The 22,253-nt window shown below is 53.8% G+C and overlaps 1 protein-coding gene and 1 long non-coding RNA gene across 5 annotated transcripts in view; one reads left to right on the top strand and one right to left on the bottom strand.

Annotated features, from left to right (window-relative positions):
• The window catches only part of MBP (myelin basic protein), a 104,445-nt gene extending 86,704 nt beyond the window's left edge, over positions 1 to 17,741 (bottom strand). For 3 of the 4 annotated variants that reach the window (XM_005223934.5, XM_005223935.5, XM_005223937.5), the window contains exon 1: positions 17,336 to 17,741. The gene's annotated coding sequence lies outside the window, so the exon portion shown is untranslated. 4 annotated transcript variants of the gene reach the window in all.
• Positions 3,007 to 6,750, top strand: LOC112444185 (uncharacterized). Its single transcript, XR_003032430.2, has 2 exons — positions 3,007 to 3,514; positions 5,867 to 6,750. It is a non-coding gene; the product is annotated as an uncharacterized lncRNA (long non-coding RNA).
• Positions 17,742 to 22,253: the final 4,512 nt, after the last annotated feature.

The following is a 22,253-nucleotide window of genomic DNA, read 5'->3' as shown; positions in this document are numbered from 1 at the left end:
ATTATGACCCCGAAGGGCCAATCATCCGCAGATATTTTAACTGTCAAAGTTCAACTTCCTTGTAATAAAGATGTTCAATGAATACATTGCCTCATAATCAGGAGACAGCCAAAGGCCATTTGTCTTTCTCAGCTGACTTGGGTGCAATTTTTCACGTACACTAGCTCAGAGTATTCACAGCTTTTCTCTGTCCTGTTTGCACTCGCATACGTGTGAATACTGACGGTATAAGCAACAGTAGGATGTCGTCTGCAGGGAGGGGCTGCAAAGGACCCAGAGGCTGAGGTCGCCTGGGATCACAGACGTGGGTCAGGTGTGAAACCGCAGAAGCACTGAATCCACAGTCAGGGTTTTAACATCTACCCACTGGAATCCGCATACAGCCGTCCCAGCCGGGAGAGGATTAACATGGGCTTTGGCAGCAGGATTAAAACCCCACCAGGGGGCTAACTTCTGCTCTCTCTGCTTTTCAACATCATTAAAGCAACGTTCTCAAAATTCCACATACTTTGGTATTAACCCTTAATGGAGTCCTAGCATTTTTGCTGTTGCTGTTCGGTTGCTCAGTTGTGTCTGACTCTCTGTGACCACGTGGACTGTAGCACGCCAGGCTTCTCTGTCCTCCACTATCTCCCGGAGTTTGCTCAAATTCATGTCCACTGAGTCAATGATGCCATCCAACCATCTCATCCTGTGTCGCCCCCTTCTCCTCCTTACTTTCAATCTTTCCCAGCATCAGGGTCTTTCCCAGTGAGTTGGCTCTTCGCATCAGATGGCCAAAGTATCAGAGCCTCAGCTCCTTATTAGGCTTTCAGGCTTATGTAAAGTGATAACTTTACTGCTCTCACTACTGTCACACTGTGTGCCTAACCTCTGAGCTGATCCAGATGACTTGCAGCCCCTAGTTCCTGTGAACTACACGCTGAAGGGGCTTCGAGGTGCCCAAGGGGCACTGCATTTCCTTTCTGGGAGCCGCTGATGCGAGGCGGGGGGAACGCGCTGCAGAGCTGAAGGTGGGCCTTCTGCCTCCCACACCCCCTGCACCCGCCTGGCACCCCACAGGCGGCAGCTGCTGGCTTGCTCCCAGCAGCCCTTCTGTGCTGGGCACAGCCTGTCTTGGGGTGTGGACCTTGACAGACCACACAGATCCCAACCCCCTAAGAGGTGGGCGGAGGCTGCAAAGAGTCTGAACAACAGACAGTAGGCCTGCTCCTTTGACCTTTAAAGGAAAACCCAGAGAGCAAGTGTGAAAGAGCACGGAGCTCACATAGAAAATCAAAGGGCCTAACAGAGAAGAGTGAGATGAACTGAGGACTTCTACCCCGCTGGGGTCTGTCCTCCTCCTGCCCTCCCACCCGCATCCCTCTGCTTCCTCCCTCCACCAGGACTCCAGGGCTCATGCCTGCTTTCTGCAGACAATCATTTTTATTTCCCAGGTCAAAAACATTCCTGTAATACCTTGTGCTCAGAACACAGTAAACAGTTACCACCATCACCAGAACAACCATCCCAAGTAAACCCCCACACACTCCTGTGAACGAGACAAAACGAAAGCCCATTTTAGGATGGGAACCGGGGCGGGATGCCCAGGAACGCATGATGCTGAACTCTGAGACCCTCGGGCTCCCCCCAAACTCCCTCACACCCTCAAGCTTCCAGCATGAGACCACCTGTGGTCTTCATAGGAAGTGTCAGAAGAAACCAGCTTCTAGATTTGACGGGATGGGACACTTTGTGCTGGGTTATCACATAATATCCACAACTACTGATCACAGTCCCAGAGATGGTAAAGAATCTGCCTGCAATGCAGAAGACCCAGGTTCAATCCCTGGGTCGGGAAGATCCCCTGGAGAAGGAAGTGGCAAACCACTCCAGCATTCTTGCCTGGGAAATCCCATGGACAGAGGAGCCTGGTGGGCTACAGTCTATGGTGTTGCAAGGAGTTGGCCATGACTGAGCAACTAACTCTCTATCTTCTCCAGGCTTATGAGATTTACACCAGGGACGAACAATGCCTGAAAGTTCTCAAAAACCATTAAAAAAAAAAGGAATCACAGAACCACAAAAGGGCAGAGCTGTGGAGTCTGACTGTGGTTCCTTTTGCCTGGTCCCGGGTTATCAGTTGACTCTGCAGGAAAGTCATCACCAGAACAGGATGCAGGTGATGTCCTGGAGTCCCCGGCTCCAGGTGCTACCATAACATCACCTTTCTCAGTGACAACAAAGCATTTCCCTGAAGGAAAAAAGCAGCAAACCAAACAGTAATTCATTAATGCTTAAGTTAGGATGACTTTTAGAAAGCCTTGTAAATATATTCACACGTATATGATTAGCCAACATGTTTAGCTTTTCATAGTTCTCACAGGGAGACAATACTTTGGCCACATGATGTGAAGAGCCAACTTGTTGGAAAAGACCCTGATGCTGGGAAAGACTGAGGGCAGAAGAAGGGGGCGACTGAAGATGACATGGTTGGATGGCATCATTGACTCAATGGACATGAGTCTGAGCAAGCTCCAGGAGTTGGTGAAGGACAGGGAAGCCTGGCGTGCTGCAGTCCATGGGGTCACAAAGAGTCGGACACGACTTGGTGACTGAACAACAATGGGAAGACAGGAAATTCTGTGTGAAAACAGCCCCTCCCAGGAAGCTGGGCTGCTGGGTCCCTGGCCCGCCAGGCTCACAGTCACAGGCTCTCTGATGGGTGGGAAGTGGACTCAGACACATCAGGACACACACCTCCCGCAGCAGGTGGGGCGTCCACAAACAGCCCCGTCCTGTGGCATGCAGGCCGGGCCCCGCTGACCCCCCTGCCCATGCTGTGCTCAGGCGGCCCACCTGGAGGCCAGCAGGTGGGGCTTCCAGAGAAACAGTCCCAGAGCTCAAGTCCCTGGGGTACCCCTTCTCGTAGGCTCTCTGCCACTTGCTCTGAGGCTTTGGTCCTGGAGTGCACATGTTTACTCCAGGAGGGTTGTGAAATGACCAGTTAATATTTTACTAGCCAAGTGCAGTGGGGGTCACATGTGTGCTGCTCTCCCAGGTACCGGTGTGCCCATAACCAGGACATGGGCACTGGAGACAGAGGAAACATGGACTTCATGGGCCTCACACAAGGTCAGAGCCAGCGGTCAAAGGGCAGGAGGCGTGTCGAACTCGTGTATTTAATCTACCTCCAGAACAACTCACATGTTCCCTGGCGTCAAACGTGATGGCTCCTAATAACTGCATGGGGAAGGAACTTGTGTATTTAATCCACCTCCAGAACAACTCATGTTCTCTGGCGTCAGACGTGATGGCTCCTGATAACTGTGCGTGGGGAAGGAACATGTTGCTCAGGCCCAGGTTGGCGTGAGGTCTGCAGTCAAGAGACCCACAGCCCGAGTCCTCATCTTCCTGAAAACACAGAGGACACGTGAATCCTGGACTGCCGATCTCACCGCTCCAGCTTCAGACCAGCAGCCCCACGGTGCTTCCAGGGAGAGGGTCAGTCTCCCACCTGGTACCTTCTTCCCAGGTGAGCTTCCACATGCTGAGTGGGGAAAAGAAGGCAGGTGTGATCATCACCCCATCAAGCTTCCAGATGCTGAGTGGGGAAAAGAAGGCAGGTGTGATCATCACCCCATCACAGCCCCACAGGCACAGGGCTCAGAGCTGATGTCAGGGCTCCGTGTGGTCACTGGGGCGTGCGGGACTGCAGAGGGTGAGGGACATGAGCCGGCGGCTGGTACAGATAAAGCAAAGGGAGGAAGTCATCCCAGGAGATCAGGACTCAGCAGACAGGGCTCGACCAAGGCAGGAGGCCCAGAGGGTGGCCAGTGTGATGGTGCTGCCTGCATGCCGGGTGGAAGGGACCTCTCCAGACGTCCATCCTCCCAACCTGCTCCCATCCAGGCGGAGGTGGGTGCTGTTTCAACACTCCTCCTTTCACAGACGATGAGACTCACAAGGTTTGGAAAGTCCTGATGACACAGGTTCACAGTCACAGGTTCAAGGCTGACCCGGTGACTAGGGCAGGGCGCTGAATTTCTGCAGGAAAAGGACCCTCGATGCGTGCAGTCTCGGGTTTATTATGGATCAGAGCTGCCTGGGGGTTAGAGGCGCAGCTTTTTTTTCATTTCATGTTTTAATGTACGTTCTGACAGCTCAAAACTCATTAACAGCAACCTGGGTGGAGCCTTGACCATTGTTCCCCACGACGTCACTCCCCGCTGCAGAGAGCAGTGAACGGTGGAGCATTAGAGGAATATATCCTACAAGTGAATCTTTTTTTAAAATTATTTATTTTCGGTTGCACTGGGCCTTTGTCGCTGAGTGTGGGCTTGCTCTGGTTTCGGCGAGGGGGGCCTGCTCTTCACTGCGGAGCTTGGGCTTCTCGGTGCAGCGGCCTCTCTGGCTGCAGAGCATGTGCTCAGGGCTCGAGAGCTTGGCTCAGCAGCTGTGGCGCCGGGCATGGTTGCCCCGCTGCATGTGGGATCTTCCCGGACGAGGGAAGATGTGTCTCCCGCACTGGCAGGCAGATTCTCAGTCACTGAGCCACCAGGGAAGCCCACAAGTGAATCTTTTTTTAAAAATTCTGTTATTGGAAAATTGTATTGACTTATGTAAATGAATAAATAACAAGTATCTACAGAGCACAACAGACGTGACGAATATGAGGCTGCCAATAAGCTTGTCGTTTGAACCTGAACTTTTCAACTGGCTCTGCCTGCTTTTTAGTTTCCAAGTGTCATCTTTAAGGCCTAAAAGGATCAGTATCCTTTCAGAGTGTGTGTGTGTGTGTGTGCTCAGTCGTGTCCGACTCTTTACGGTCCTATGGACTGTGGCCCACCAGGCTCCTCTGTCCATGGGATTTTCCAGGCAAGAACACTGGAGTGGGTTGCCATTTCTTTTAAGAAGGATGTTTTATCACCACAAGGTGGAGGCCTTATGGTTTTATTTCTCCATCACGATTACGATTATTCAGAAGCCTTTTATAGAAAATAAATGAAAACTGAAAACATCTTGGCAGAGAGCACTTACAATACTGTGTTTATCCGACCAACTGTGGCCACGCCGACACTGTGCTAGAGGGTCTTAATCACTCACACTCCCCACAAAGCATGGGTTTTGATGCCGAGAGGGGGTAAAAAGGGGGTAACGTCCAAAGACAGTTCAGGACCCACCTAAAGGCTCAGGAGGGTGACTGAAGCGGGGTGTGCGGGGCAGGCAGCCCGAGTCCAGTCCCCTCCGCCACCAGCAGCGGGCAGCCCTGGACAGGTCACCTGCTCTGCTGTCCTGGGGAAGCGAGGGGGCGGGGTGGGGGGCGGGGGTTGCACTGACTTCCGCTGGGGTGGCACCACACGTCTGGCCGGTAACCCCGGGAGCTTTGAAAACTGAGCCTTTCCAGACACGGTTTGAGCGAAGCTGCTGCACCATGTCGGTCACGCAGACCCGAAGCTGGGGGCCGGGTCCAAACGAGACAAGACAAGCTCTGTCACCTGAGTGTCTCCTGGCCTCCAGTCACCTTTCCAAAGGGCTAACTGTGAACCGCACTCTAATGGGAGTGGCGACTTAAGGCTGGACTAGAAACCGCTGAACCCAGGGCAGTCCACACTGCATCTGGTGCAGTGCCTGACCTTTCAGTTACTGGTTTCCAGCCTGGTTACCAGCCCGGTTACCTGGTTACCAGCCTGGTTAGCTGTGCAGACAGGCTACACACATGGGGTCTCAACAGGCAGCCAGGCCTACGCAGTGCAGAGACCTCAGCCTGGTGGTCTCTCTCTCACGGAGCCCACGGCACCCATTTGGGTCCGGGTTCACCTGCTGTGAGGGGTGAATGACACCCCCCCGTCTCCTTCCTCTCTGTGTTTTCACACCTGTCTCCCAGGTTCTGCATCACGCACCCCGGAACGTCTGTAATTAGTCATGAAACCCACATGAGCTGCCTGCAGAAAACTCCATAATGGGCAGGCTAAGCTGAGAAACGGATGGTGAAGCAGCGGGGTTTGGGACCGTCACCCGTCAGAGCTCCGACAGATCACAGACCTCACAGTCACCGAGGGCGGCTCCAGGCAGAAAAAGCCAGGAACACACGTGGCATTGAGTCCAGGGTACATTTGTCAAAGTCTTCTTCAACACACGTTGTGTGTGCGTGTGTATGTATGCTAGTGAAGTGAAAGGCGCTCAGTCGTGTCTGACTCTTTGCAACCCCATGAACTATACAGTCCATGGAATTCTCCAGGCCAGAATACTGGAGTGGGCAGCCTTTCCCTTCTCCAAGGGCTCTTCCAACCCAGGGATCAAACCCAGGTCTCCAGCATTGCAGGCGGATTCTTTACCAGCTGAGCCACCAGGGAAGCCCGTATGTATGCTAACCCGTGTCCAGCTCTTTGCAACCCCATAGGCTGTAGCCCTCCATGCTCCCCTGTCTATGGGATTCTCCAGGCAAGAATACTGGAGTGGGCTACCACTCCCTTCTCCAGGGGATCTTCCTGACCCAAGGATCAAACCTGCATCTCCTTCGTCTCCTGCATTGGCAGCGGATGCTCTACCACTGAGTCACCTGGGAAGCCCAGATGTTGTGAAAGCAATGAAGTTAAGTCTCAGAGATTCCAGGCTCTGAAGTGATTCTGCCACATAAGCCCACAAAAATGGCACCTGGGGCCTTTCCTGTCTTCATGAACGAATGAGGTTTTACTAAAAACGAGTATAAATATTTGTACGGGTTTTCATCTACCTTCACATTAAAATCTGCTTGAAGTTCCCATCACACACTTTATTTTGGTGTTGCTAATCCTATGTAAAAATTTCCATATAAATACATGTATTTTACTGCTAGGACTGTTACTTAATGTGGCTTTAACATGACACTTCACTGCCCTTTCAGAAAGGCCGTCTTCCAAGTCAGTACTGCTATGTCCTTTTTCTTTTCACATAACACTTTCCAAACACCGTCTGAAATCAACAAGGCTAGCTTCTAATACCTGGTTCAAATCCTTCTCTCTTCAAAAATGAGTCTTGACATACAGAGATAATGACAGAATAAAGTAATCATCATCTGCCTCTTAAAACAGACAGCATCTTCCCTACAGCCGTATAAATGATCCTTCAAAACCAGTGATGCTTTGGGCTCGAGTCTGAAATATAATTTATCCTCTGCTTCCAGGAAGACGGTGCCAGATGGGACCCACCTTGTAAACCCCTGGTCTTAGCTCGTCAGCCCAGGGTTATTTTGTTTTCAGATATCCATAAGGATCCGAATAAAAACAACGGAAGCACACCCTGACCCCCACCACACTCAGAGAAACCTAGCCGCTAAAACACGAGAATCATTTGTGTCTAAGTTCCTGCTTGATGTGGTCTTTTAAGGCAACACAGTGAGCTGAATAAACCATGCCCCGCATCCTGGCTGGTAAAGGATAGACTTGGACAGTGGTTGTTGCTGCTGTTGTTCAGTCGTTAAATTGTGTCCAACTCCCTGCGACCCTGTAGACTGCAGCACGCCAGGCTTCCTGCCCTTCACTGTCTCCAGGAGTTTGCTCAAGCTCATGTCTATCGAGTTGGTGATGCCATCGAACCATCTCATCCTCTCTCGCCCCCTTCTCCTCCTGCCCTCAATCTTTCCCAGCATCAGGGCCTTTTCCAGTGAGTCAGCTCTTTGCATCAGGTGGCCAAAGGACTGCAGGTGACTTGTGCAGAATTCAGACTCTCCTGGGTGTCAGCTGGATGGTGATGATCAGGGTTAGTGGAACCAGCCGATCGGAGATGCAGCAGACACTACCCTGACCTCCATGCGGACGACGGGAGATGAGAAAAACTTCTTCTAATTTTCCCAGAAAGTAAGTGCGGGGTGGAGTGCTGAGCCCTTTATAAACTAAGTGTGATCAGAACCAGGGGACGGAGCTGCTGCTGTGAACAGCTGTCCAGGGCAGGTGGGCATCCTGGAAAGAGCCCTGAAGAAGCCGCAGATCCTCACCCCAGCCCTCACCCTAACTCACCCCCAGCCAGGCTGCAGGCAGGGGGGTGCAGGGCTGCTAGGAGGGTCAGAAGCGGCCGTTGAGTCCCTGCCCTCTGCTGGCACAGCCCCCCGTCAGGAATCTTGCGAGGTGCTCAGCAAACATAGTGCCTTGGGGAACCTATCTGAGGACCCCAAGCTCCCTGACGACACACTACAATTCAGCCTTCAGGGCCACAGCCACGTCTCTTTCATGCAGGGCCTCTGGAAAGGCACGGTGTGGCCTCTGAGTGTCCTGGAGAATCAGGGAATTTAAACTGTGCAGCTGCCTCATCTGGGCGCCTGCAATGGCCTCTGGAAAGGCATGGTGTGGCCTCTGAGTGTCCTGGAGAATCAGGGAATTTAAACTGTGCAGCTGCCTCATCTGGGCGCCTGCAATGGCCTCTGGAGCTTTTGTCTCAGAGCAAGTTTAGCAAAAATGTTAGGTTCCCACTCTCCAAGAAACCGGACGGAGAGGATGAATATCCATAAATATTCCTTGTCAGATACGCCAGCGCTCAGAGGCACGGAAGAGAAAGTCACCCCCTAAATGGAGAGAGTATCAAAAATAAACGATACGCACAAGAACACACTGCCAGTATAGGATGTGATTTTCCATGAATCATTCTTTGAACAGAAAGTCATTTACCAGGAAATAGAATTTCTCGATCGGGCCGAAGTAGATGAGCGGGGGCTCGTGCAGGTGTGTTCAGGCGAACCTGTGTCACCGAGATGCACCTGGGGCCCTCTTCACCCGTTTCTGCTTCTCACTGAGCAGTGGGCCTCATGACCACTAGAAACACACGTTCCTGGGCCAAGACCCCAAGACTCGAGGTGGTGTCCAGGCACCAGGGCCTAGGACTCTGCATTTAATGAGCACTCTGGCCGACATGCAGGCAGGTGGCTGCCAGGTCGGGGGTGGTCGTTGGGCATCATCCTTGTCCACAGCCCCTGAGGAGACTCGGGGTCCCACTCCAGCCGCTGCAGGTGCTCTGCTGGGGCGCTTATATCCTGTTCCCGGCCAATCTCGGCCCCCGCCCGCCATCTCCGCGGGCTCTGGCAGGTTTCTGATCAGACTCCGGGGGGAGGTCCTCCGTCTCTGGGGAGGCTGGCGGCTGCTGGGGGGAGGCTGTGGTTCTGGCTTCTTTGCTGGAGGAGCTGTCTCTGCCCCTGGCTCTTTGCTCCTGCCGGGCGGGGCTGCAAACTGCAGCAGAGAGTGCCGGATGTGTCTGGGGGAGACCCTCTGCCACTGACACACCCCAAAGGCAGGGCCCACACTTGTGGGCGCAGTTGTTAGTGGCGAGGGGGGCCAGCGGGAGCCCGTTCTTGACTGAAAACCTCGAGGATGGGACCACCAGGCTCCTCACACTCTGACAACTCAAACCCTTGACAGCTTCCACCTCCCAACCCCCTCGTCCCATGAAACAAGGGGAAATTGACTGCAGGAGTCATGCTCTGAAATAAACATTTCAGAAAATCCCATGACAGCGGGGCATGTCACCTAGAGGCTCTGCCTGCCTTTTTGACCGCCACACACAAGAAGTCTCATTCCAGCTGGGGGGCTGCTGGCCGAGGGGCTCCCAGCAGCTGGGACCTCGGCGCTCAGCCATCATCTGCAGGGCCTGGGGCGGGACCTGGCATCCCAGAGTGTCCCTCAGAGCTGCCTGCAGGGTGGTCCGCAATGAATGTCGGCCACTGATCAAAGCAAAACCTGATGCAATAAGCCACCAAGTCAACTCAGCTTTCAGAAGAAGCATCACCACCACTCACTGTTTTCTAGATTTTTAACACCTTGGAGGTATAAACCAAATCGAAGCCTAGTTACCACGTAGTTAGCATCAGCACAACGCTAAAATCCAGCGTGTTCACTAGAACACGCTGAACGGCTCCTGTGTCCTGGGTCTTGAAATTCACAGCACCCCGGAGAAGCGTCACTCCCCAAGAACAACGGCTGGGGCTCTGAGCAGAAGCTCGTTTCCTGTGAAAGGCTGTGGCTTCGGGCCTCAGAGACGCCGCCTCGCACCCTGGAGGGTGGCACCCCCTTGTCGCCAGCTCTCAGCCACTGATCCCTTTTCAAAACCGGCAGCAGTTCTGATGTGGGCGTCATGTCCCCGCTGAGAGAGACGCTGCTCTTGCATGTTTTCATACCGACTCTTTCCTTCAAAAGTGGGGCCCTTTTAAAACAGCAGCCCCTGGTTTCTGGTTAGTCCCAGCTCTCGTGAGCAGCATGGAGCTGGGGCCTGGGGCTGGCAGGGGCCAGGAGGTGGCCCACCGTCCCTCCCACCCTGGGGACAGTGACTGGGGTCTACGTGGTCAGACGCGGGTGTAGGGACGCCTGGGTTTGGGAACGTGCTCCCGAGCCCTCAGGAGCACAGCGCAGTGTCGCTGGCTGTCACACGGTCACCAGACAAAGCAGAGGACGCCCTGGGCGTCACAGGACCTCCCGGGTCTGCTGACCCCCGAGAATTCGCGTCTCCTCGCCTGTGATGAGAGGAGGACCCCACTCATTCAGAGCATCGCTGAGGGACAGCGATAAGCCATAGACTACACCCAGCTCCCCATCGGGGGCCTTAGGGGGCAGGAGGGCCCCCACCTGCTGGGGGATGGTCTGACCCCAGGATGCTGACGGAGCCTGTCTGGACACCATCACTTCATTTTCCTGTGTCCTTTCAGAAAATAAGTCTGTCTAGGAACAGACTCACAGACACAGAAAACAAACTCACGGTTCCCAAGGGGGAAGGGAGTGGGGAAATAAACTAGGAGCCTGGGATTAGCAGATACAAACTGCTGTATATAAAACAGATAAAAGAGGTCCTACTGTGTAGCACCAGGAACGACATTCAATATTCTGTGATAGACTATAATGGAAAAGAACATGGAACAGAATATAGGTAAATTGCTTTGCAGTACGCCTGAAATGAACAGAACACTGTAAACCAACTATACTTCAATTAAAACAAAAAAACAAGACTGAAAACTATAAAAAGAGAAAGAAAAATAGTAAGTCTGTCTGGGTGGCGGGGAAGATTAGTTAGGCTTCTTAGTGGTTTTTGGGCTTCCCTGGTGGCTCAGACGGTAAAGAATCTGTCCGCCATGCAGGAGACCCAGGTTCAACCTCGGGGTCGGGAAGATCCCCTGGAGAAGGGCGTGGCAACCCACTGCAGTATTCTTGCCTGGAGAATCTCAGGGACAGAGAAGACTGCAGAATTACAGTTCATGGGGTCACAAAGAGTCGGACACGACTGAGCAATTAACACTCAGTGGTTTTTAGATACGTCATAAAAGTATATATATACACACACACACACACATATGAAACAGCAGGGGCTTCCCTGATGGCTCAGATAGTAAAGAATCCACCCATCAATGCAGAAGACGTGGGTTCGATCCCTGGGTTGGGAGGATCCCCTGGAGAAGGAAGTGGCAACCCACTCCAGTATCCTTGCCTGGGAAATGCCATGAACAGAGGAGTCTGGCGGGCTACAGTCCATAGGGTAACAAAGAGTTTGATACGACTAGGCACACACACACACACACACACTAAATATTCCAGCAGGAGTTTTGTAGACACGATAAAGCTTACTCTAAAATGTGCAGAATGGTACAGGAGCCAGCCCAGCTAACAGGATTCTGATAAATAAGAAGGAAGTGAGAGGGCTCAGGCTACCTGATGGTCAGGGTCACCCTTCAGCCCTGGTAAGCAGTACGGTGTGATCTGGGTGGCTGGACAGACATCTCGATCACGGGAACAGAGCAGGGAGCCCAGAGATAGACCCACACAAAAATGTGGACACAATTTATGACGAAGATGGAAAACCAAGTCTGTGGAGGAAGGATCATCTTTTCAACAAATAGTATTGGGGAAGGTGGCATTCCTATGTAGGAACAAAAACCAACCAAAACCAAAACCCTCCACCTAAACCTCACTCATCAGACAAAACTAACTGGAAATGGACAACTGACTTCAGTGCAAACTGTAAGTATAAAACTTGCAGGACAAAAAGAAGCCAGGAGAAAATCTAGGCAAAAGGTTCACCCAAATCACAATCCATAAAAGAAAAAAAATTAGACTTCCCTGGTGGTCCAGTGGTTAAGAATCTGCCTGCCAAAGCAGGGGACACGTGTTTGATCCCTGGTCCAAGAAGATTCCACATGCAGAGCGACTAAGCCTGAGTTGTGTAACTTAGGCTTACACTAAGCTGTGTGACACAGCTACTGAGCCTGTGCTCTAGAGCCCACGCTCCACAACAAGAGAAACCCTCAAAGTGAGAAGCCTGCACCCTGCATTTAAGAGAGTAGGCCCCGCTCACTATAGCTAGAGGAAGATCTTGCAGCAACAAAGAACCATCACAGCCAAAACTAAATAAATAAGCAATGCAGATTTCAATTCAGTGGGTCTCAGTAGTCTGAGATTCTGCACAAGACACAAAGAAAAAAAATCAACAAATGGATCTCATCAAAATGAAAAAGTTTCTCCTTGCAAAAGCACCCGCGGTTAGGCTGAAGACAAGCTACGCTGACCGAGGAACTGCAAACCACCAGCCCCGTCTCCAGAGCGTATCTACAAGGAACTAGCGAGACCAAACAAGCCAATCAGAAGGCGGGCAAAGGCAAGACCAGGCTGCTCCCTGGGAGGATGTGCAGATGGCAGACACGCTCGTGGAAAGACGGGCATCTCTGTCTGTGATGGAGACGCAGACTGCAGTCACGGTGAAGTATCAGCACACACCTGTCAGAGCAGCTCAGACACCACGCAATGGCAGTGCCACATGCTGTCACAGAGACCCAGGACCATGCACACCTGGCCGGTGGGATGTAAACACTGCAGACTTTCTGGGAAAAGAGAGCGCAGGGTCTTGTGAACTGGAACATGCGTTCGCTGTATGACTCAGCAATGGCATTTATCCCAGAGAAGCAAAAACCAAAAACCGTGTTCTCACAAAAACCTGTACGTCATAGCAGGTGCCCTCAAATAGTCACAAGCTGGAAACCCTCGAAGGGTGGACGGTTAAAACCAAAAAACTAGAGGAGCAGGGGGTGGGGGGCATCCATTCCACAGAATGCTACTCAGTGATAAAAAAAGAACGAGCTGTCCAGACACTGAACGACTTGGAGACATCTCAAGAGAACTGCGCTTAGTGAAAAAAGCCAGTGAAAAAGAAGGGGGTATATTGTATGATTCTGCCTAAACAGCATTGTCAAAATGACGAATTACAGAAAATGGGGAACAAAGCAGAGGTTGCAGAGGACACGGGCTGCAGGAGGGGGAAGTTGGCTGTGGCCACAGCGGGCAGCCTGCAGACCTCGTGATGGAGAGGTCCCACCTGCGTGGGTGGCCACGCGATGATCCACGTGTGATAGAATTACACAGAACCACACACAGACGCATGGGAACATGTCACCTGGTGAAATCCGACATCTCAACCCCTCTGATCAGTCGTACCGATGTTAATTTCCTGGTTACAATATCTTCTACAGTTTTGCAAGATGTTATAAGCATGTGTGGAGCTCTATTATTTCTCACAGTTGCATGTGAATCTACAACGATCTCAAAATACAAAGTTTTTAAAAGTGCTTCCAGGGGACTTTGCTGGCAGTCCAGTGGCTGAGACTCTGCACTTCCAACGCAGGAGGCTCAGGTTCGATTCCTGATCAGGGAACTAGACCCCACATGCCACGGCTAAAAGTCCCACCGGCCACAACTAAGACAGCACAGCCAAATAAATCAAAGTAAATAAATATATATTTTTAAAAATTGCTTCTGGGAGTAACCTTTGTGTGTGCCCTGTGGCTGAGCCCAGGTTCTCCCTAGAGGATGCACTTAGAACTAAAAGCACCAGGTCACAGGAACGTCTGTCTTCAGCTTTTCTGGGCTCTTGTCTAAAGTGTCTGCTTTTGTTTATACTCCTCCTCACCACCACGGGAGTTCTCAGTTCTCCTTGTCTTCCTCAATACTTGGCATAGATGGTAAGATCTTTACAGATGGGTATGAAAAGTTATCCCATTGATGTGATTTCTGCTTCTGAGAACTGTTGGGTTAAACATCCCTTCCCATTTTCCTAGCCTCCCTGGGCTTTCTCTTCTGGGCCAGCCTGCTCAGTTACTTCTCCTCTTGGGTGGTTTGTTTTATGTTGCTGAGTCTTAGAATGTTTGGTACATTCCAGATACTTCACCCGAGTCTGTCTATCCTCACTCTCCAGGCATCCATCTTTTTTATTATTATTATAATAGAGCCTCACACTTACTCAGTGATGCTCACAGAGTTCCGATCCATATTTATGAATTTTTAACAGTTATTGACTCTCAGACACTGCTAAAAGCTTCATAGTATGCATTGCTGGTTATCTCTTCCCGGCTGTAAAGTGAGGGTGGCTCTTTCTCTGGAGGCAGCCTCAGCTCGCGCCCGAGAGCTCCAGCCTGCAGCCTGCAGGCCTCTCTGGCCCCGGTTCTTCACATTAAGTCACACGTGTGTGTCTCTGCTGGTTCCGTTTCTCTGGCTGAAGCCTGAGGCCACACTTTTAGGAGGACATTTGAACTGCGCTCACTGCGCATCTCTGTGGCGTGAGACCAGCAGGGTCTCCCCGTGTATAATTGCTCAGTTGTGTCCAACTCTTCACGACCCCATGGACTGCAGCACGCCAGGCCTCCCTGTCCTTCACCATCTCCTGGAGCTTACTCAAACTCCTGTCCATTAAGTCAATGATTCCATCCAGCCATCTCATCCTCTGTTGTCCCCTTCTCCTCCTACCCTCAGTCTTTCCCAGCATCAGGGTCTTTTCCAGTGAGTCGTCTCTTCTCATCAGATGACCAAAATACTGGAGCTTCAGCATCATTATAATTACTATTGGTTAAATTACTGTACACTTACTGTTGATTAAACCCACCTCCTGGGGCCCCCAAGCTCAGGCTGACTTAAGCTTCCTTCGGTGGCTCTAAAGGACCAGTGGAAGCGATTCACTGCTTAGTGACGACTTACTAAAAACTGTGCTGAGGCTTTAGAGAACTGTCTTTCCCTCTTTATTGACAACTTTACTGAGGAAGTTAGGGAGAAGATGACTAACAGGGATGTGACAGCAGCCTTCCAGTCCCACCACCCTGAAGAGGAAGCACGTTTTGCTGGGTGTAGCCACCCTTTAGAGGTGGAACTTTAAAGACAGAGAAGTAAAGTGAAGTGAAGTCACTCAGTCGTGTCTGACTCTTTGCGACCCTGTGGACTGTAGCCCACCAGGCTCCTCCATCCATGGGATTCTCCAGGCAAGAATACTGGAGTGGGTTGCCATTTCCTTCTCCAGGGGAATCTTCCCGACCCAGGGATCGAACCCAGGTCTCCTGCATTGCAGGCAGATGCTTTAACCTCTGAGCTACCAGGGAAGCCAGAAAAGAGGAAGGCAGCTCGGTGGGTGTTGCAAGTTGCCCTCTTCACCCTGCAGGGCAGCAACAGGGGCTGGTGGCAGATTTCTGGAACTGAGCCCTGGGCACCCCCGGGTGTCTCTGTGCCTTGGTTTCCTACTCAGTGAAAATGAGGGTTCTAATAGGGTAGTTACATCAAATGAGGGCATCCCAGGGTATCACACCTGTTAATGCAATGATATGCGGCTCTCAGAAGACAGCCTGGCCACTGGGAAGTGGTCAGAAACGCTACCTGGATACCTGGGGAGAAAAGGCCCAGGGACAGCTGTGATCCAGTGTAAGATTTTTAAAGACTCGAGAGAGAAACTGAAAGTCAAACAACATAACCTCCCATTAATGTTCAAAACTTCAGGAGGAAAAAGAAGAATTGCCAGAAAGCTTGGTCTCTGCCCTTTTCCACATTCACAGATGCCTTTGCTCAGGGCAAGTGGCCAGAGCCATTCCCGACCCAAACCAGGCTGGAGCGGTTCAACACCAAATCACAGCACAAGTGACTCAAAGTGTTCTTGTCTTTGGGCAGAAATGGGATACTTTGGAAAGTTTTTAAAGTGAATTTGAACCAAAGAGCTTTTGTTTAACCCTGAGTTAGTAAAGGTAGTCATTTCGGAACAGTTAAACCATTGGGAGCTACTATCAGCCACCATTTTACATAATATTTAACTGGATTCCCTCCTTTCAGGTTTTGGTTTATCCCATTTGGAAAAAAAAAAAAAATAGGAGGACTGACGGCTCCTCCCCTGAACTGGGAGAAACAGCTGTGAGGCTGCGTCCCAGTGCTGACCATCCCTTCCTGAAGGGCTGCTCAGGCCTGGCTCCGGCTGGGTCTGCACCCCACTCAGCTCCCCACGTCCATGAAGGCCCCCAGCACTCCGGTGTGACTCTGCCAGGGAGCCGGGGGCAGGACGGAGCCCGACACGGGGTGTCCCAGACCCCTGGGCCACACTCTGCAAACCGTTTCCCTGAGCTGGGGGTCTTGTCCAAAAGCCACAGGTCTTAAATAGGACACACCCTAAAGCGCCCTCTGAGAATCTCTCCAGGCCAGGTGTGGAGTCCCTGTCAGAACAGCCAGCGCCCCCAACCGGGTCTGCGACTGCCCACACTGCAGCCGCGCCGCAGAGGTTAAGTGAAGTCACGGTATGGGTTCCCTCACCTTGTCGCGACTGGAAAACAGAGAACCAGGAACCCAAAGGCGCTTGTTTCCTGCCAGAGTCCTACTGAGATCCCCAGAGAAACTCTAAGGCTTCTCCAAACCCACCTCTGCCTTCCGAAAGGAGAGGAGAAAGGAGACCCTGGGAGAAACGAGACAGTGCCCCCAGCAGTCCAGAGGAGCCAGAGCCACCGGGTGCCCGGGAATCGTGCAGAGCACGCGGTACCCTCGGGACGCCGGCCAGTCCCCGGGCCCAGAGGGGCTTCACACCCGGGCGCCAGGCGCGCAGGTGAGAGCAGGTGGACGCTGCGGCGCGGCGGAGCCAGGCCAGGCCTCCGGAAGGCGGAAGCCCGGAGCGTTGCCTGTCGCCGCCCTCGGCGCTCAAAGGGAAACTGGTTTTCGCCCGGGCTGGGGGAGGGGACAGGCAGGAGTCCGGGGTAAGCTCCAGACGTATCCTTACGGAGCACGTTAAGCGGCGGGGACCCCGGCCTGCCCTAAAGCTTGCCCAGGCAGCGGTCCCGCACCGCCCAGGGTGGCCTCCTTGACCTTTGCCACCTCCCACCCAAAACTCCACCCCGAGCGCCTCCTACGCTCTGCCCGCGACCCCGGCCCCCGACCCGGCCTTGCCCACACCTGGACACCCGTCGGGGACAGCCCCGCCGCTCCGGATCGGCGTCTACACCCGCGCCCACCCCTCGCAGAGTGGCCACCCGGGTGCCACCTGCCGCCACCTGCGCTGCCGCCCGATGGAGCCCCGCGCCCCGTCCCCGCGTCCCCGCTCCGAGGGCGCAGACAAAGGCACCCACCTGCCCTCGGCGAGGTCACCCACCGCGCGGCGATCGTCTCTCCAGGCTGAGGGCACCGCGGGGTCCGGGCCGCCTCCCACCGCCCGGGCCCCAAGCGCGCGGGGTCCCGGGGCTCCGGCGCCGCCTTCGGGGTCGGGGCCGCGGTCTCCGGGGCCGCAGACTCGTCCTTGCTGGCGCGGCGGCGCAGTCTGGCTGCTGCTCCGAGGGCCGGGCGCGCCCGCCGCTCCTCCCCCGCCTCCCGGGCTTCCTGCGAGCCAGGTAAACACTGCCGACGGGAGCCGGGCCTCCCACCTGCCGCCCGCGCGCCGACCACCTCCCCGCGGCTCCGCCTCGCGGGCTCCGGGCGCACGCGGGCCCCGCGTGGGGCTGCCCTGTGCGGCGCGGACTCCGGCCCGGGCTGAACTGCGGCTCTAGAGCCTCCGCTCGCGGCTGAGCCGCCGAACCACCCCGCCCGAGCGCGGGGAGGGACCTGCGATAGCATCTGCTCCACGCCCCATTCCGCTGGCGGCGAGGGGCCAAGCGCGGCCGCCCGGCTGACTCCGCTGCACCGGCTCGGGGTTCGGGGCCGCCGCAAGACTGGCCCCTTGAGAGCTCCCGGGGGTCCTCGTGCATCCAGCGTACAGACTGGTGCTCCGCTGGAGAGCGGCGCCACAGTGGGAGGGCGCGCCCTGGGGTCTGCGGCCTGAGCATCTGTTGGCTTGTGGTCAGTGTCACGCTCTTGGTCCGAAGGAAGATTGTCCTTTGGACATCAGTCACCTGCACACAGTCAGATGGCCCTTCCCCTCACCCTCAACCCGGATTCTCAACCTCCTGATGGTGGAAAAGTAGGAGGCGTGGGGGGAGACGCTGGCGGATATGCTGGAGTCCTCACGACTTAGATTCCGGGTCGGGGGTCTGATCTGATGCTTTGTGGGAGCCGGCGGGGACCCTCCCTGTTTACCCCAGGGAGCGGAAGTCTGACCCCTGGCGAGGCTCAGCCCGGGTCCCCTGGGCCGGCCGCGCGCCAGGAGAGCCACCTCCCAGTGTGGCTTCAGGGCCCCTTGTCCCAGCCAGCCCTCACAAGCCGGGAATCTGGGAACCACGTCCCAGTGCTGGTGATGCCAACAGAACTGTGTCCACCACCGCAGAAATGTTTGCTTCTTTCCTCGGAAAAGATTCGTCTGGGGGTTTCTGGAGTTGGAGAGGGGAGGTCAGGAAGACAGCTGAGCAGCAACGCTGGCCGATCAGAAGGCGAAGTTTGCCTGTTTCCCGGTTTTCCGTGGGGCCTTCCCTCCTTGCAGTAGAGAGTGGCTGGGTGCGGGTAGGGGAGCCGGAGGAATCCAAGGACGCTCAGGGCACTGACTGACCCCAGAAGCTCCCTGATTCCCAGGTCCCTGACTCCAGTCACTCTTAAACTGCACCCCCCCCATATATACTGGGTTCCATGTGGGAGACAGTTTTAGGTGGCTCAGATAGTGAAAAATCCACCTGCAATGCAGGAGACCCCGGTTCAATCCCTGGGTCTGGAAGATCCCCTGGAGAAGGGAATGGCCACCCACTCCAGTATTCTTGCCTGGGAAATCCCACGGACAGAGGAACCTGGCTGGGCTACAGTCGATGGGGTTGCAAAGAGTTGGACATGACTGAGTGACTTTCACTTTAGCATCATAAACCACATCTCATCTTCTTCCCCCAGATGTCTTCCTGGGGTGACCAGGAAATAGGAGGACAGCCTTCTGACCTGCAGAGGTCAGTGAAGGCTGAATACCGGGGAGCCCAGGCCACAGGGAGACAGCAATGTTTGCCCTGCTTCCTGCTTGTAGAAACTTCACAGATGCCAACAGCCATCTCTGCAAATGGCAGACCTGCCAAGTTCCAGTTAAAACTGTCCTTATAGTGTTTATAAAATCCCACCATGCATGTATTTGGGGATGTAATGCCCCCTGATTCATGGGAACTTCAAGGACAGTGTACGTGAGGGAGCAAGGAACACCATAAAGTGATGAATGGGTGTTTGGAGGGCCCCACGTGCTGGTGGGAGGAACCAGCGTGAAGGAGGCAGAGGGGGGCGCTCCCCCTTGGGGCTGTGGGGCACACTTCACATGAAGATGGTCTTGCGTCTGTGAGCACAGTGACAGGGGTTTATGTTATTCGTTTCAATAAAATTGAAATGGGTCTTTTGACAGGTAAAAGATAAACTATCCAAACCTCACTGTCTCGGATATTTCTGAGCAAGTTATATGACCGCTCCCCTTATCTCCCACTGCTCTTCATATGATGAGAGGAAGGAGCCTTCCGCACTTCATGTTGGAGCAGGGAGCACAAAGTTTCCTGCATGGTACACACAGTACATTTTTATTCAGTCCAGTTAAATCTCCAAATTACCCAAACTGAAGGAAGTCAGGAAATTAAATACTGTCCGGCAGACCAGACTGCATGAGTTTAAAAAAAAAAATCCCTTCATCAACAGATACATCTTTGGAATTATATTTTTGCTTAGACCTAGAATCACTTTCATCTCTGGTTTGTAATGAATAGTTGCTGACGATACCCACAAAGTAGATAATCTACTTGTACACTGTTGAGGCTTGATGGTTCTGCCGTAAGTTCCAGTTAATAACTGAACAGACTCCACTGTAGCTGTGAGTGCCAGAAAATTAGGTGCATGAATTCCACAACGTGTAACATAAAAAGTTATGTAAACAAGGAAAACATTCGAGAGAGATCTCTTGACTACATGCACACACACAACACAAACACACACAAGCCACCTGTCACTTCACTTCTTTTTATCCAAGAAAAAAAAGGCAAGGAGATTTGTACAACTTTGGTTGTGTGGGAAAAAAACAACAAAAAAATTTTTTTCATGCCTTTTTCTACCATCAGTTTGTTGATTTTGTATTTATACAAAAAGTGTGTGTGTGTATATATATATATATATATATATATACACATATGTATCTAGCATTTTTCTTTAAGTATAGCTCCTTAATTTTATTAATAAAAATAAAAGCAAACTGCTTTCCATAAGACCCAGTCACTCTTGAACTACAGAAGGATATTCTGGATTCAGCGTATTTTTGAAGGAAATGTGTACACACACAATAAGTATCATCCTCCCACTCTAATTGCTTCTAGAGTTTCTGTTCTCCGGTGAGATCTCAACCTTGAATGGCGTGTTTTCAACACCATGGTGAGCTCTTGGGCGCATGCGCACTGACAGGGAGATGCTTCATCCGCTGTGTCGGTGTGGCAGGTGTATTTTCCACAGATGGCCCCCAGCCATTGCAAACCCACAAAACCCATGTTCTCCTTCCATTGTGACTTTGTTGCCAGTGCCATGGAGAAGAAGGGATGCGTGTCCCTGCCCTTGACCCTGGTGCGCCCCTGTGATGTCCTGCCCTAGGCATCAGGCTCTGCACCTCTGGGGTGAGGTCCCAGCAATGCTGAGCCCGTGTGCATCCCTCTCCCGGGCCAGCGTTCTCGGAGCCCAGCCCCTGCCCTGCGAGCGCGGCCCAGGGACACGCCAGCGCCTTCAGCAGGGAACCAGCTTGGGTCCCCTTGGCCTCTGGGTCCCCCTAGCCGAGCTCCCAGGCCTCATGAAGCAGGAAACAGCCATCCTCCCCGTGTGCTCCCCAAACTCCTGACCCCGAATTGGGGAGCACAGAGACACTGTGGCCTTGCTCCCCTGGGTCGGGAAGTCGGGTGCCTCGGTGGTGCCTGGAAGGCTGGTCAGAATGACAGAAGGCGGGGCTGGGGGTGATGAGGGGTGAGGGGTGGGGGCCACCGGGCAGCCTGCAGCTTACTTCGCCCCTAGGAGATGAGCACGGGCTCCTTCTCCAGGAAGGCCAGCGTCTCACTGAGCAACAGTTATGGATCGAGCATTTCACCCCTTCATTTGCTTTTACGTTTTCAGGACTATTTACGATGCACTTAAATCAACTGTGTCCTTAAAGCCGGACAAAGGAGGAGATCAGAGGGGCTGAGCGCCGGAGGAGGGCAGCCACCCCAGAGGAGGCGGGCGGTGGGGGTCTGGGGGGCTTTCTGAAGGGAGCAGCCTGGTGGCTGTAGGGCTTGGCCTGACAGAGGGGGTGAAGACGAAGCCAGGACGGGGCAGCGTGTGCCGAGCACGCACGTGTGCCACATGTGGCAGGGACAGAGCCGCCCAGAGCCCGAGGGGACAATGCAGACCGCCCCCGGAGCCGAGGCGGGTCCAGCGGGGCCCGCGCTGGGGGGCGGGGCGGCGCTGGGGGCGGGGCGGCGAGGCCGTTGTCCTGGTGCCCGCCTCGCCTGCTGCCGGGCGACACGCAGGGAACTCCTGCCTTAGCCCCGGTCCTCATGGCAGCTCTGAGATGAGACCTCGATCCCCGCGGCCCCCAGGGTCTGGGGCGGCCCGAGGCACCAGCTGGAATGGAGGCAGCGGGGCACCTGACCTGCACCCCTGTTATGATGAATGACTGCCTGCCCGTCAAGTACTCGGAGGGGTGCCCGGCTGGTGGGCCCCTGATTAATACTTGCTGCCTTTGTCGAAAGGGCTGGAGTCAGAATTCGGAAGTTGCAGACCCCACCTGCTTCCCTCTTTGCTGACCGCAGAGGGCAGGCAGTCCCTTGGACGGGTAAGGCAGGGAGGGGCACTGAGGAAGAGGGAGGGCTCCCGGGGACACTCAGACCTCTTGCAGGGTGGCTTGTGGATGCTGACCAAGATGAGGGACAGCAGATGATGTGCACATCTGATGGGGACAGCAGGGAGGTCAGGCTGCACGCAGGGGTCTGGGCGGCCCAGATAACAGCCACGTTCTCCAGCTCCTGGGCACAGCCTCCGCAGGCTGCCTCCTCCCCCCTCACCCTCCCTGCTTCAGCTGCTGGCTGTGGGGACTCAGTGAAGCTCTGGGATCCCTTGCACAGTGCCACCTCCCCCCCACCCCAATCCCCCTGCAAG

Source organism: Bos taurus, chromosome 24, assembly GCF_002263795.3.
Source record: "Bos taurus isolate L1 Dominette 01449 registration number 42190680 breed Hereford chromosome 24, ARS-UCD2.0, whole genome shotgun sequence".
Lineage (NCBI taxonomy): Eukaryota > Metazoa > Chordata > Mammalia > Artiodactyla > Bovidae > Bos > Bos taurus.
This window is presented reverse-complemented; position numbering and strand designations above follow the sequence as displayed.